This window comes from Oncorhynchus masou, chromosome 6, assembly GCF_036934945.1.
Source record: "Oncorhynchus masou masou isolate Uvic2021 chromosome 6, UVic_Omas_1.1, whole genome shotgun sequence".
NCBI lineage: Eukaryota > Metazoa > Chordata > Actinopteri > Salmoniformes > Salmonidae > Oncorhynchus > Oncorhynchus masou.
In genome coordinates this window covers 31,394,066-31,407,012 of record NC_088217.1, presented here as the reverse complement: position 1 = coordinate 31,407,012, position 12,947 = coordinate 31,394,066, and the positions used below count along the sequence as shown (strand labels likewise).

Sequence of the window (12,947 nt, the reverse complement as noted above, 5' to 3'; positions counted from 1 at the left end):
TCTTAGGTCAGTTAGGATCACCACTTTATTTTAAGAATGTGAAATGTCAGAATAATAGTAGAAAGAATGATTCATTTCAGCTTTTATTTCTTTCATCACATTCCCCGTGGGTCAGAAGTTTACATGCACTCAGTATTTGGTAGCATTGCCTTTAAATTGTGGGTCAAACGTTTCAGGTAGCCTTCCACAAGCGTCCCACAATAAATTGGGTGAATGTTGGCCCATTCCTCCTGACAGAGCTGGTGTAACGGAGTCAGGTTTGTAGGCCTCCTTACTCGCACACGCTTTTCAGTTTTGCTTTACAAATTTTCTATTGGATAGAGTTCAGGGCTTTGTGATGGCCACTCCAATAACTTGACTTTGTGGTCCTTAAAGCCATTTTGCCACAACTTTGGAAGTATGCTTGGGGTCATTGTTCCATTGGAAGACCCATGTGTGACCATGAGCTTTAACTTCCTGACTGATGTTTTGAGATGTTGCTTCAATACATCCACATCATTTTCCTACCTCGTGATGCCATCTATTTTGTGAAGTGCACGAGTCCCTCCTGCAGCAAATCACCCCCTACAACATGATGCTGCCACCCCTGTGCTTTACGGTTGGTATGGTGTTCTTCGGCTTGCAAGTCTCCCCCTTTTTCCTCCAAACATAACGATGGTCATTGTGGCCAAACAGTTTCATTTTTGTTTCATCAGACCAGAGGACATTTCTCCAAAATGTACCAAATTTGTCCCCATGTGAAGTTGCAAACCGTAGTCTGGCTTTTTTATGGCGGTTTTGGAGCAGTGGATTCTTCCTTAAATGAGCGGCCATTCAGGTTATGTCGATATAGGATTCATTTTACTGTGGCTATAGATACTTTTGTACCCATTTCCTCCAGCATCTTCACAAGGTCCTTGCTGTTGTTCTGGGATTGATTTGCACTTTTTGCACCAAAGTACGTTCACCTCTAGGAGATAGAACGCATCCACTTCCTGAGTAGTATGATGGCAGCGTGGCCCCATGGTGTTTATACTTGCGTAATATTGTTGTACAGATGAACGTGGTACCTTCAGGCATTTGGAAATTGCTCCCAAGGATGAACCAGACTTGTGGTGGTCCACAATTTTTTTCTGAGGTCTTTGCTGATTTCTTTTGATATTCCCATGTCAAGCAAAGAGGGACTGAGTTTAAAGGTAGGCCTTGAAAAACATCCACAGGTACACCTCCAATTCACTCAAATGATGTTAATTAGCCTGTCAGACTCCAACCTAACTGTTTGTAAACTTCCAACTTCAACTATATGTAAATGTGATAGTTTAGAATTTTTTATACATTTGCAAAATGTTCAAAAATTTGCTTTGTCATTATGGGGTAGTGTGTGTGTGTAGATTGATGAGGGGGAAAAAATATATTCAGACAATTTTAAAACAAGGCTATAATGTAACAAAATGTGGAAAAAGTCAAAGGGGTCTGAATAACTTACGAATGCACTGTACACATGTGCTCAATAGCAACGATTTTACAACCAAATCAAATTTATTTGTCACATACACAAGGTTAGCAGCTCTTAATGCGAGAGTAGCGAAATGCTTGTGCTTCTAGTTCCGACAATGCAGTAATAACCAACGAGTAATATAACCTAACAATTACAAAACTACTACCTTATACACACAAGTGTAAAGGGATAAAGAATATGTACATAAAGATATATGAATGAGTGATGGTACAGAACGGCATAGGCAAGTTGCAGTAGATGGTATCGAGTACAGTATATACATATGAGATGAGTAATGTTGGGTATGTAAACAAAGTGGCATAGTTAAAGTGGCTAGTGATACATGTATTACATAAAGATGCAATAGATGAGAGTACAGTATATAAACATTATATTAAGTAGCATTGTTTAAAGTGGCTAGTGATATATTTTACATCAATTCCCATTATTAAAGTGGCTGGAGTTGAGTCAGTGTTGGCAGCAGCCACTCAATGTTAGTGGTGGCTGTTTAACAGTCTGATGGCCTTGAGATAGAAGCTGTTTATCAGTCTCTCTGTCCCTGCTTTGATGCACCTGTACTGACCTCGCCTTCTGGATGATAGCAGGGTGACCAGGCAGTGGCTCGGGTGGTTGTTATCCTTGATGATCTTTAAGGCCTTCCTGTGACATCGGGTGGTGTAGGTGTACTGGAGGGCAGGTAGTTTGCCCCCGGTGATGCATTGTACAGACCTCACTACCCTCTGGAGAGCCTTATGGTTGTGGGCGGAGTAGTTGCCATACCAGGCGGTGAAACAGCCCGACAGGATGCTCTTGATTGTGCATCTGTAGAAGTTTGTGAGTGCTTTTGGTGACAAGCCAAATTTCTTCAGCCTCCTGAGGTTGAAGAGGCGCTGCTGTGCCTTCTTCACGACGCTGTCTGTGTGGGTGGACCAGTTTGTCCGTGATGTCTACTGTCCCATCGATGTGGATAGGGGGGTGCTCTCTCTGCTGTTTCCTGAAGTCCACGATCATCTCCTTTGTTTTGTTGACGTTGAGTGTGAGGTTATTTTTCTGACACCACACTCCGAGGGCCCTCACCTCCTCCCTGTAGGCCGTCTCGTCCTTGTTGGTAATCAAGCCTACCACTGTAGTGTCGTCCGCAAACTTGATTGAGATGGAGGTGTGCGTGGCCACGCAGTCATGGGTGAACAGGGAGTACAGGAGAGGGCTCAGAACGTACCCTTGTGGGGCCCCAGTTTCCAGTGTTGAGGATCAGCGGGGTGGAGATGTTACCTACCCTCACCACCTGGGTTCGGCCCGTCAGGAAGTCCAGTACCCAGTTGCACAGGGCGGGGTCGAGACCCAGGGTCTCGAGCTTGATGAAGAGTTGAGGGTACTATGGTGTTAAATGCTGAGCTGTAGTCGATGAACAGCATTCTCACATAGGTATTCCTCTTGTCCAGATGGGTTAGGGCGGTGTGGTTGAGATTGCGTAGTCTGTTGACCTATCTGGGCGGTAAGCAAATTGGAGTGGGTCTAGGGTGTCAGGTAGGGTGGTGATATGGTCCTTGACAAGTCCTCAAAGGATCTTAGAGGTAGATTTGAGATAAGATGCGCACAAAATGATTATGTGCTTTGGCCATTGTGATAGCATAGGCCTCATTGAGCGGTAGGCTACAACTGCAATGTTTTTTGGACATTACATTTACTGTTAGATTAATACATGTTACTAGCAGTGGATATTATATTTAGAGTTAGCAATCCAGATATGTTGAGTTTCCATTTCCTCAGGTGGTGAATTAGTCCCAACAAAATTAGAATATGATTTTAATGCACATACAGTAAAGATGCAAGCAAATTCATCCCTATTGAAAAAACAATATATGACAATAACTGGATTAGGATGCCCATCAAAATATCTGGATTTCAAAATGGACTTAGGTGGTAAGCGTGGCAGGGGGCATGGCAATGGGCCAGGTCGGCCCATCTGAATTTTAGAGAAAATTTAAGGACCCCCCCCCCCACCTTGGTGATGCATACATTTTTAATTTTTTTAGCAAATTTTGCCATGGAGGCGAGAGAAATTGTTGCAGTTTTAAAGCCAATTTCCTGTAATTCTATGCATTTTGCTATGGCTAATAATGTCCATCTGGCTTTTATTTTGGTGATTGTTAGTTCCAAGATTATAACATTATCTACTATCTATTCTACATACTTTATATCTGGTTTTAGTCGTTCAAGTTTACAGTGAAAGCATTTTTCCATCCGAAAATATACAGTACCAGTCAAAAGTTGACACACCTACTCATTCAAGGGTTTCTCTTTATTTTTACTATTTTCTACATTGTAGAATAATAGTGAAGACATCAGAACTATGAAATATCACATATGGAATCATGTAACCAAAGTGTTCAATCAAAATATATTTTATATTTGAGATTCTTCAAAGTAGCAACCCTTTGCCTTGACAGTTTGCACACTAAGTATTCTCTCAACCTGTGTCATGAGGTAGTCACCTGGAATGCATTTCAATTAACAGGTGTGGCTTGTTCAAAGTTAATTTGTGGAATTTCTTTCCTTCTCAACTTCTTGAAACTCCCCATCCCGGATCCGGGATCGTGACTAAAGCCTCAGGCTCATTAGCATAACGCAACGTTAACGATTTCTGAAAATCGCAAATAAAAATAAAATAATGCGCCTGCTCTCAAGCTTAGCCTTTTCTTAACAACACTGTCATCTCAGATTTTCAAAATATGCTTTTGAACCATAGCAATTGACTAATTTGTGTAAGAGTATGCTAAGCTAGCTTAGCATTTTGTGTAGCATTTAGCACGCAACATTTTCACAAAAACCAGATAAACAAATAAATAAAATCATTTACCTTTGAAGAGCTTCGGATGTTTTCAATGAGGAGACTCTCAGTTACATACCAAATGCGCAGTTTTTCCTGAAAGCGTCTGTGTGTAGGAGAAATCGCTCCGTTTTGTACATCACATTTGGCTACCGAAACTAACCGAAAATTCAGTCACCTACAACGTCAAACTTTTTCCGAATTAACTCCATAATATCGACCGAAACATGGCAAACGTTGTTTGGAATCAATCCTCAAGGTGTTTTTTCACATATCTCTTCATTGATATATCGTTCGTGGAAGCCTGCATTCTTCTCTGAATTCTGTGGAAAAATACTTGCAGCTGACTTTTGCGCACCAATTTCGGCGCAGGACACCGGGCGGACACCTGATAAATGTGGTCTCTTATGGTCAATCTTCCAATGATATGCCTACAAATACGTCACAATGCTGCAGACACCTTGGGGAAACGACAGAAAGGGCAGACTTACTCCTCTCGCATTCACAGCCATATAAGGAGACAATGGAAAACAGAGCCTCAAAAATCCTGCTCATTTCCTGGATGCCGTCTCATCTTGGTTTTGCCTGAAGCTCACGTTCTAGGGCACGCACAGAAAATATCTTTGCAGTTCTGGAAACGTCAGAGTGTTTTCTTTCCAAAGCTACCAATTATATGCATAGTCGAGCATCTTTTTGTGACAAAATATCTTGTTTAAAACGGGAACGTTTTTCATCCAAAAATGAAATTGCGCCCCTAGAGTTTCAACAGGTTAATGCATTCGAGCCAATCAGTTGTGTTGTGACAAGGTAGGGTTGGTATACAGAAGATAGCCCTCTATGGTAAAATACCAAGTCCATATTATGACAAGAACAGCTCAAATAAGCAAAGAGAAACGACAGTCCACCATTACCTTAAGACATGAAGGTCAGTCAATGTGGAACATTTCAAGAAAAAAAGTTTCTTCAAGTGCAGTCGCAAATATCATCAAGCACTATGATGAAACTGGCTCTCATGAGGACCTGCAGCCAGAAAGGAAGACCCAGAGTTACCTCTGCTGCAGATGATAAGTTCATTAGAGTTAACTGCACCTCAGATTGAAGCCCAAGTAAATGCTTCACAGAGTTCAAGTAACAGACACATCTCAACATCAACTATTCAGAGGAGACTGCGTGAATCAGGCCTTCATGGTCGAATTGCTGCAAAGAAACCACTACTAAAGGACACCAATAAGAAGACGACACTTGCTTGGGCCAAAAAACACGAGCAATGAACTGGTGGAAATCTGTTCTTTGTTCTGATGAGTCCAAATTTGAGATTTTTGGTTCTAACCGCCGTGTCTTTGTGAGATGCAGAGTAGGTGAATGGATGATCTCCGCATGTGTGGTTCCCACCGTGAAGCATGAAGGTGGTGGTGTGATGGTGCTTTGCTGGTGACACTGTCTGTGATTTATTTAGAATTCAAAGCACACTTAACCAGCATGGCTACCACAGCATTCCACAGCAATCCAATTATTTTAAGTCCTGTGCCATTATTTTATTTGATATGATTTTATAGTAAGAACAATAAAATTGAACTTAGCTGAATAAAATAGAAAGGATATTTTTCCCATTACAGTGACTGCACATATGAAATGGAAATGTTGAGCATAATAAAGTGATAATTTAAAACAGGTCCTATATGCTACATTAAGAGTTATTTGGCAACTTTAGTTGTGAATGATACAAACCTTCGAATGTCTTAGAAATCAAAACATAGGGGCTACATTGTATGACTACACATTACTGATGTTTGAAAAAGTGGCACAAAAAAAGCTTGCACTCTGTTCTCTTGCCTCAGGGTGGACAGCTGTTCTCTCCTCAATTGATCATATTTTGAAATTAGTTTAGGTTAAGAAAGGCCCATTATCAAACGGGCGTGAACAGGGGCAGGAAAAAAAGACAAATCACCTGTGTGCACTCAAATAGCAAGTGGAGGCCGTGCGCCCTCTGTTTTGTAGCAGCTGAGAAATGAATACAACGCTTATTTCACTCCACGCATCAACCACTGTTTGAGGAGCATGCTGTCACTGCCCCAACAGGTGATATTCCTGTTTGAGGAGCATGCTGTCACTGCCCCAACAGGTGATATTCCTGTTGTTTGAGGAGCATGCTGTCACTGCCCCAACAGGTGATATTCCTGTTTGATGAGCATGCTCTCACTGCCCCAACAAGTGATATTCTGCCATGTGCTCTCCAACCTTGTTCCTGCAGTTACCCAGTACTAAATTTGGGAACTGAAGTGAAATATGTTCAGGAACATCGATAGTAATAGGTTTAGTAACATGTCGATAGTAACTGTTGACACCATGTTTGCATGCTAGAGAATGGAATAAAGGAGAGAGAGGATGAGATGGAAACGCATGGTGGTGAGATTCTGTATAGCTAACTGTATTGTCACCCAATTATTTATCAAAATCTACCAGAAATGCTCTATTCAAAATCCAATTTTAGGCTAACTGTAAGCCGCCCTGTACAATCAACCAACAGCATCATCTAGGGATATACGTTCTCTCCCAGATCATGGCTAGAAATGCTGGAGTGTAGCATAAGGTAACAAGTCCATTCAGTAAGCATTATTACACAGTCCACATTCAAATGCCATTACTTGAATTTGTTTAATTATGGAGTATAGACTACACCAATTATGTACCAAAGACATCTTAACCCTCCTGTTGTGTTCGTTTCATGTTAATTAATTCTGTATTCCCGGTCCAAAATGACCGCCCCATTATAGCGGATTATAAATCCATAATAATACATATTATCACCTAATGTGTTTGATCTTTTTATCTACCTAAGTTTGTGTGAACATTACAAGTTTTGAACTTCTATTTGCTATTTATGACCTGTAAGCCTCATTGACCTGAGCCCATACAACTCATTTTTGAGTTTAAAATAAGCATAATGTATGGATTATTTGACTCTAACAAATACTCAAATGAAACATAGTGCTATTTATCACAGACTAGTTTGTGTCAAAGTTTAACAAGGACTCTCTCCTCCTCACCAGTGTCATGATCAAATATATGATCAAGAGCATCATATACAGTATATCGTTTGGTCATTGTGCTGCCACAGAATAAATTGTGAGCAAGGCCTCAAAAAAGCTTTATATACCAGAGCTGCAAGAAAAGTTCTATATATTATTGATGTTATGATTGTTGGGATTCTCACAAACAGGTGTGGTTCCTATGGGGGAAAGATTCTATTGGGGAAAGGTTCCCATGGGGGTTGCCATGGAAGCCAAGAAGGGGAGTGAGGTGTGTGTGGTCAAACACACATGCATGTAGGGGCCTGGGAGAGGAAGTGGGCATGTGCCTGAACTCAATTTTATACACTAATTGTAGTCTCACCCATTCATTTCTATTGACCGGTCATTTTTGACCGGGAACACCACAGGTGTACAAAACTTAAATATCAAAATGTATTTTGTGTGTTCAAATGCCCTGTGTGGACAAAGTCATGAAACCTTGACAATCAGATTAAATGAACTACATTTTTCAGAGCGAAGACTTGTAAATCAGTCCAATTCAACCAGGACACAGCAGGAGAGTTAAATCAGTTGTGTTTGATGTTTTTCTGCCATGCGTAATATACAATACACAGCCTACCGCATAACAGCACAATCATAATTTACATTTGATTTTTTTGGGGGGGCGGGCTCATAAGCCTATGCATATGATATGATTTGCATATGCAAGTTTTGAATTAATCATCACCTTAGAAAGTGCTGTCCATTTCATTGTGTTAGGCTTTGAAACAACATCCACAATAACCATGTTATACACCGTTTCAACCTGCTGTCAAATTTATTTATTTTAATTGTTCATCATAGTTAAGTTTTAAAAGTACTATAGGGCTAGTGTGTTTGGTGTCATTTCGATTGCATTTGCATTGATGTCAGAGTGGTTTGAGGGACAAGAGAGCCCTAAAAACAAGGGGCAAGAATCACAAAACCTTCTTAAGAAGAAATGTCTTAACTGCCATTTTTTCTTTAACTATAGACTTAAGTTAAGCAAAGTTGCAATTCCTCAAAAAAGTTATTGAACATTCTCTTGTGCCATTTCTTATGTTTCTCCTTAAGCAAAAAGTTAAGAAATTAGATTCTTGAAAAATAAAGTTATTGGAAATGTTCTTAAAATCCAAGATAGCTAAACCCTGGTCTTAAACTCAGGGCAGAGAGAGAAAAGTTAAAAGCAATTGAAAATGTTTAATTCCCTCACAAACTTCTGAAAGTTTCAGTATTGATTATTTTAAACCCAAGAACATGTTTTAGCACATTTCCAACTGAGATTACTGTTCTAACATGATTGCCATTGGTAGCTAGCTAAATCGGTTGCCTAGAAACAAACATCTTAAGAAGATATTCGTAAGAAACTCATTAAAATCTTAAGGTATTGTTGAGGAATTGCACTTACGAACTAGCTTATGAACTCGTTTTTTCTTCTTAAGCAGCTTCTAAAGTATTTGCGCAAGAAGTGTTTTGTGAATCTGGGCCCAGGTCATTTGGACCTGATGGCTGTAAGTTCGGTACTACCAAAGTATGTCCAGAGTGCATAAAAAGGAGATGACCGTGACTGTCACGTGAAACTTTACTGGCTGGTGTGGTGGTAATACTGTCACCGCAACAGCCCTAAGAATCTAGCTTTTGTAGCCCATCAGTTAGATATGTTTAATAGCATTTATTTCTGTAGGCCTAATGGGAGCTTGTGTGCGTGTGTGTGGGGGGGGGGTCAGAACGCAATTGAGTGAATGAGACATGGTAGGAAAAAAGGAATTTAGGTAGAAAAATGGTGTGATGCTTGGCTTGCTTTGCTTTTTGTTGTGTACAAATTAACGTGGTCTTCCAGACAAAATTTTACTTGCCATTCAAGCAGCCACGAAGCACATTCCACCAAATAGTTGTACATTATTTGAAAAAAATGTGATCTTTAGTTAAAAATCGAGCTTTGAAGGGTGTCATGACTTCAGTTGGCCAGTTTTAAGATGGTCGTAAATACCTTGCAGGAACTCTGCACTGCAATATGGAGAGGGGAAAGAATCCTTTGAGTGAAGAGACTCTTCCCAAAACATTAACATAAAAAAGTTGGCTATTGAAACAATATTTCTAACGTAAATAATGTGGGAAATGGTCGGGAGGGACTTAAACAATAATCATGTCAAATCAGTTGTTTTGGGGTATCTTTAAGGAGGGTATAACCAAATAATGGTAAATCTACAAATGCATACGTCCCAGTTATCAGATTTACATCTAAATTCTGTGGAACTTATATGACTAAATATGAAACTATTTGTCAGAAGACGAAACATGATTTAAGCCTTCTAAATTAGTTTTTTGTGTGTAAAGTTTTACCCTGTCAGTAACCACGCCCACGTGAGCACAGAAATTATGCCAAAAGGAGGGAACGACCCATTTTACCCCAGAGTGTTTATGAAAGGACTCCTAACTAAAATGAATCAGACCAGAGAACGTGAGGATCATCCAGACATTAAAATGGTTGGAATCTCAAAACATGCTGGGTTGCTGCTGGTGTGGACAGTGGTCTTTTATGTACCCTGAATAGACTACCAGACCAGAAAATGGTATCCGTGTCTGAATCCTGGATTAGGAAGGCTACCAAAAATTCAGAAAAAAACATCCCCAACAACAACATGGAGTGGAGATGCAATCTACAGCAGAGATAGTCTGCAGAGTTCTGTCATGCTATACAGGTCTCTGCCCAGAGTTTGAGCTCCTACGTTTAAAAATCCTCCATTCCAGAAATAAGTCTAACTGTTGCCGCTTGTTATAGAACCCCCTCAGCCCCCAGCTGTGCCCTGGACACCATATGTGAATTAATTGCCCCCCCTTCTACCTTCAGAGTTCATACTGTTAGGTGACCTAAACTGGGATATCCTTAACACACCGCCATCCCACAATCCAAGCATGTGGGTCCTGTGTGGCTCAGTCGGTAGAGCATGGCGCTTGCAACGCCAAGCGTCGTGGGTTCGATTCCCACTGGGGCCACCCATATGCAAAAGTAGTGGCCCCAGCCGACTTGTAAGTCGCTTTGGACAAAAGCGTCTGCTAAATGGGATATATTTATATATTTTAAGATGTCCTCCTTATCACAAAAATGATCAAGGAACCTAACAGGTACAACCCTAAATCCGTAAATGCGGGCACCCTCATAGATATCATCCTGACCAACATGCACTGTAAATACACCTCTGCTGTCATCAACCAGGATCTCAGCGATCACTGCCTCATTGCCTGCATGCGTAATGGGTCCGCTGTCAAAAGACCACCCCTCATCACTGTCATGCACTCCCTGAAACACTTAAGTGAGCAGGCCTTTATAATCGACATGGCACGGGTATCCTGGAAGGATATTGACCTCATTCCATCAGTAGAGTAGACCTGGTTATTCTTTAAAAGTGCTTTCCTAACCATCTTAAATAAGCATGCCCCGTTCAAAAAAAAGGTAGGACTAAGAACAGATATAGCCCTTGGTTCACTCCAGACTTGACTGCCCTTGACCAGCACAAAAACATCCTGTGACGTACTGCATAAGCATCGAATAGCCCCCGCGATATGCAACTTTTCAAGGAAGTTGGGAACCAATATACACAGGCAGGTAGGAAAGCAAACTCACTCGGGCACTCTTTTTTTCTGTTCCCATCAATGATGTCGCTCTTGCTGCTGGTGATTCTCTGATCCACCTCTACGCAGACGACACCATTCAGTATACTTCTGGCCCTTCTTTGGACACTGTACTAACTAACCTCCAGACGAGCTTCAATGCCATACAAATCTCCTATGGCCTCCAACTGCTCTTAAATGCTAGTAAAACTAAATGCATGCTCTTCAACCAATCGCTGCCCGGACCCTGTGTTGTTTGTGTCGCACTGCTTTGCTTTATCTTGGCCAGGTCGCAGTTGTAAAGGAAACTTGTTCTCAACTGGCCTACCTGGTTAAATAAATCAAATAAACAGCTTCAATCTCCAGGGCATCGAACTGTTAAACAGTCACCACTAGCCTGCCTCCGCCCAGTACCATGCCCTGAACCTTAGAGACCTCTCCCCTATGTACATAGTCATTCAACACTGTTCACATTAATAATGTTTACATACTGTTTCACCCACTTTATATGTATAGTATATACTGTATTCTAGTCATGGCTCATCCCATACAACTTGTATTATTTTCTGTAGTGTGTGTGTATTGTTTATTTTCTTTTGCTATGTATAACTTCACTGTTGGAGCTAGAAACAAGCATTTCACTACAAATCTGTGTACATGACCAATACACTTTGATTTGATGACGGAGCAGTGACAGCCCGTTCCTCAGACTGTCTTACCGTAGTGAGTTTGTTTCTATCAGCCCTTGATGTATAACCGGTCTACCATCTTCAGAACTTGATAATAATTGCTTTATTTGCCTAAAATAATAAATAATATTGAAGACGTTTATATGGGCAGAGGCAACACATTCCACTCTGAAGCTCCAGCATACAAGAAAGTACCTTTCCAGCAATACTCCTGAAACTGTATAAACACAAATTAGCAACACCTGATCTGGTGCTGTGATTGTGTGCGTCCCTAACCTGGGGAAAGTAATCAGTTAGATATCTGGGTGCAGGACCATAAATACTCCTGTAAACCAAACCCAGACTACTCTGGGAAACCCTCAACAAGCAGCCAGTAGAGTTCCTGAAAGAAGCTCATGTCTATGTGAGTATGTGGACTCACCTTCAATACCACCCTGATCAGCTTATTCTGGGCTAACTTCAGCAACTTAGATAAGCCTCCAAACCAGGAAGTACTAGCGTAGTACTTAAAGCTTATGATAGGCCTAGTAGGTAGTGATGTTCAAAAATAACTAATCATTTGCAAACTGCACAACTCTTTTTACTGACTCGAGAGTCATGTTTTACTGAGTGACGCTAAGTTATTGGCCATTTGGTTTTAAACCTCACATGGAGGGATTTACCCGGATCGCTTGAATAATTTATTTCTTAATAAGCTTAACTTCATTAAACTTGGCATTTGATTTTTCAAAAGGCTATTGATAATGTTGGTTCTCTCTTATTATTAGTCCCCTGGCTACCTTACCTTTTTTTAGGCTTTTCAAACAACTGAGATAGAACTCCATTACATTCATTGTTTGATTAGAAGAAAGCCATGCATAAAACAATGAAAGCGTAGCCTAAGAGCCCATAGTCAGATTCATAGCCTATCAAATGGAGAGACGGGAATAGAGGCTAAGTTTCTTTTAAACAGCTAGTGTCCGTTACAACAACAAAAAAAGGCCATGCATCTGACAGAGCAAAAAACTATATTTTCTGACTGGCCATTTTGCGCTGCTTTGGTGGAATTCTCCATTCTGTCTGGCCTACATCCCACTATTGCATTCTGTATTAGAGGTCGACCGATTATGATTTTTCAACAACGATACCGATAACGATTATTGGATGATGAAAAAAGCCGATACTGATTAATCTGCCAATTTTTTTTAAATGTTATTATTTGTAATAATGACAATTACAACCACACTGAATTAACACTTATTTTAACTTAACATAAAACATCAATAAAATCAATTTAGCCTCAAATAAAT

General features: G+C 40.5%; 1 protein-coding gene across 4 annotated transcripts in view; it reads right to left on the bottom strand.

Annotated features, from left to right (window-relative positions):
• LOC135541893 (E3 ubiquitin-protein ligase RAD18-like) overlaps nt 1-12,947 on the bottom strand; it is a 111,048-nt gene that overhangs the window by 94,135 nt on the left and 3,966 nt on the right. The gene's annotated exons all lie outside the window — the stretch shown is intronic.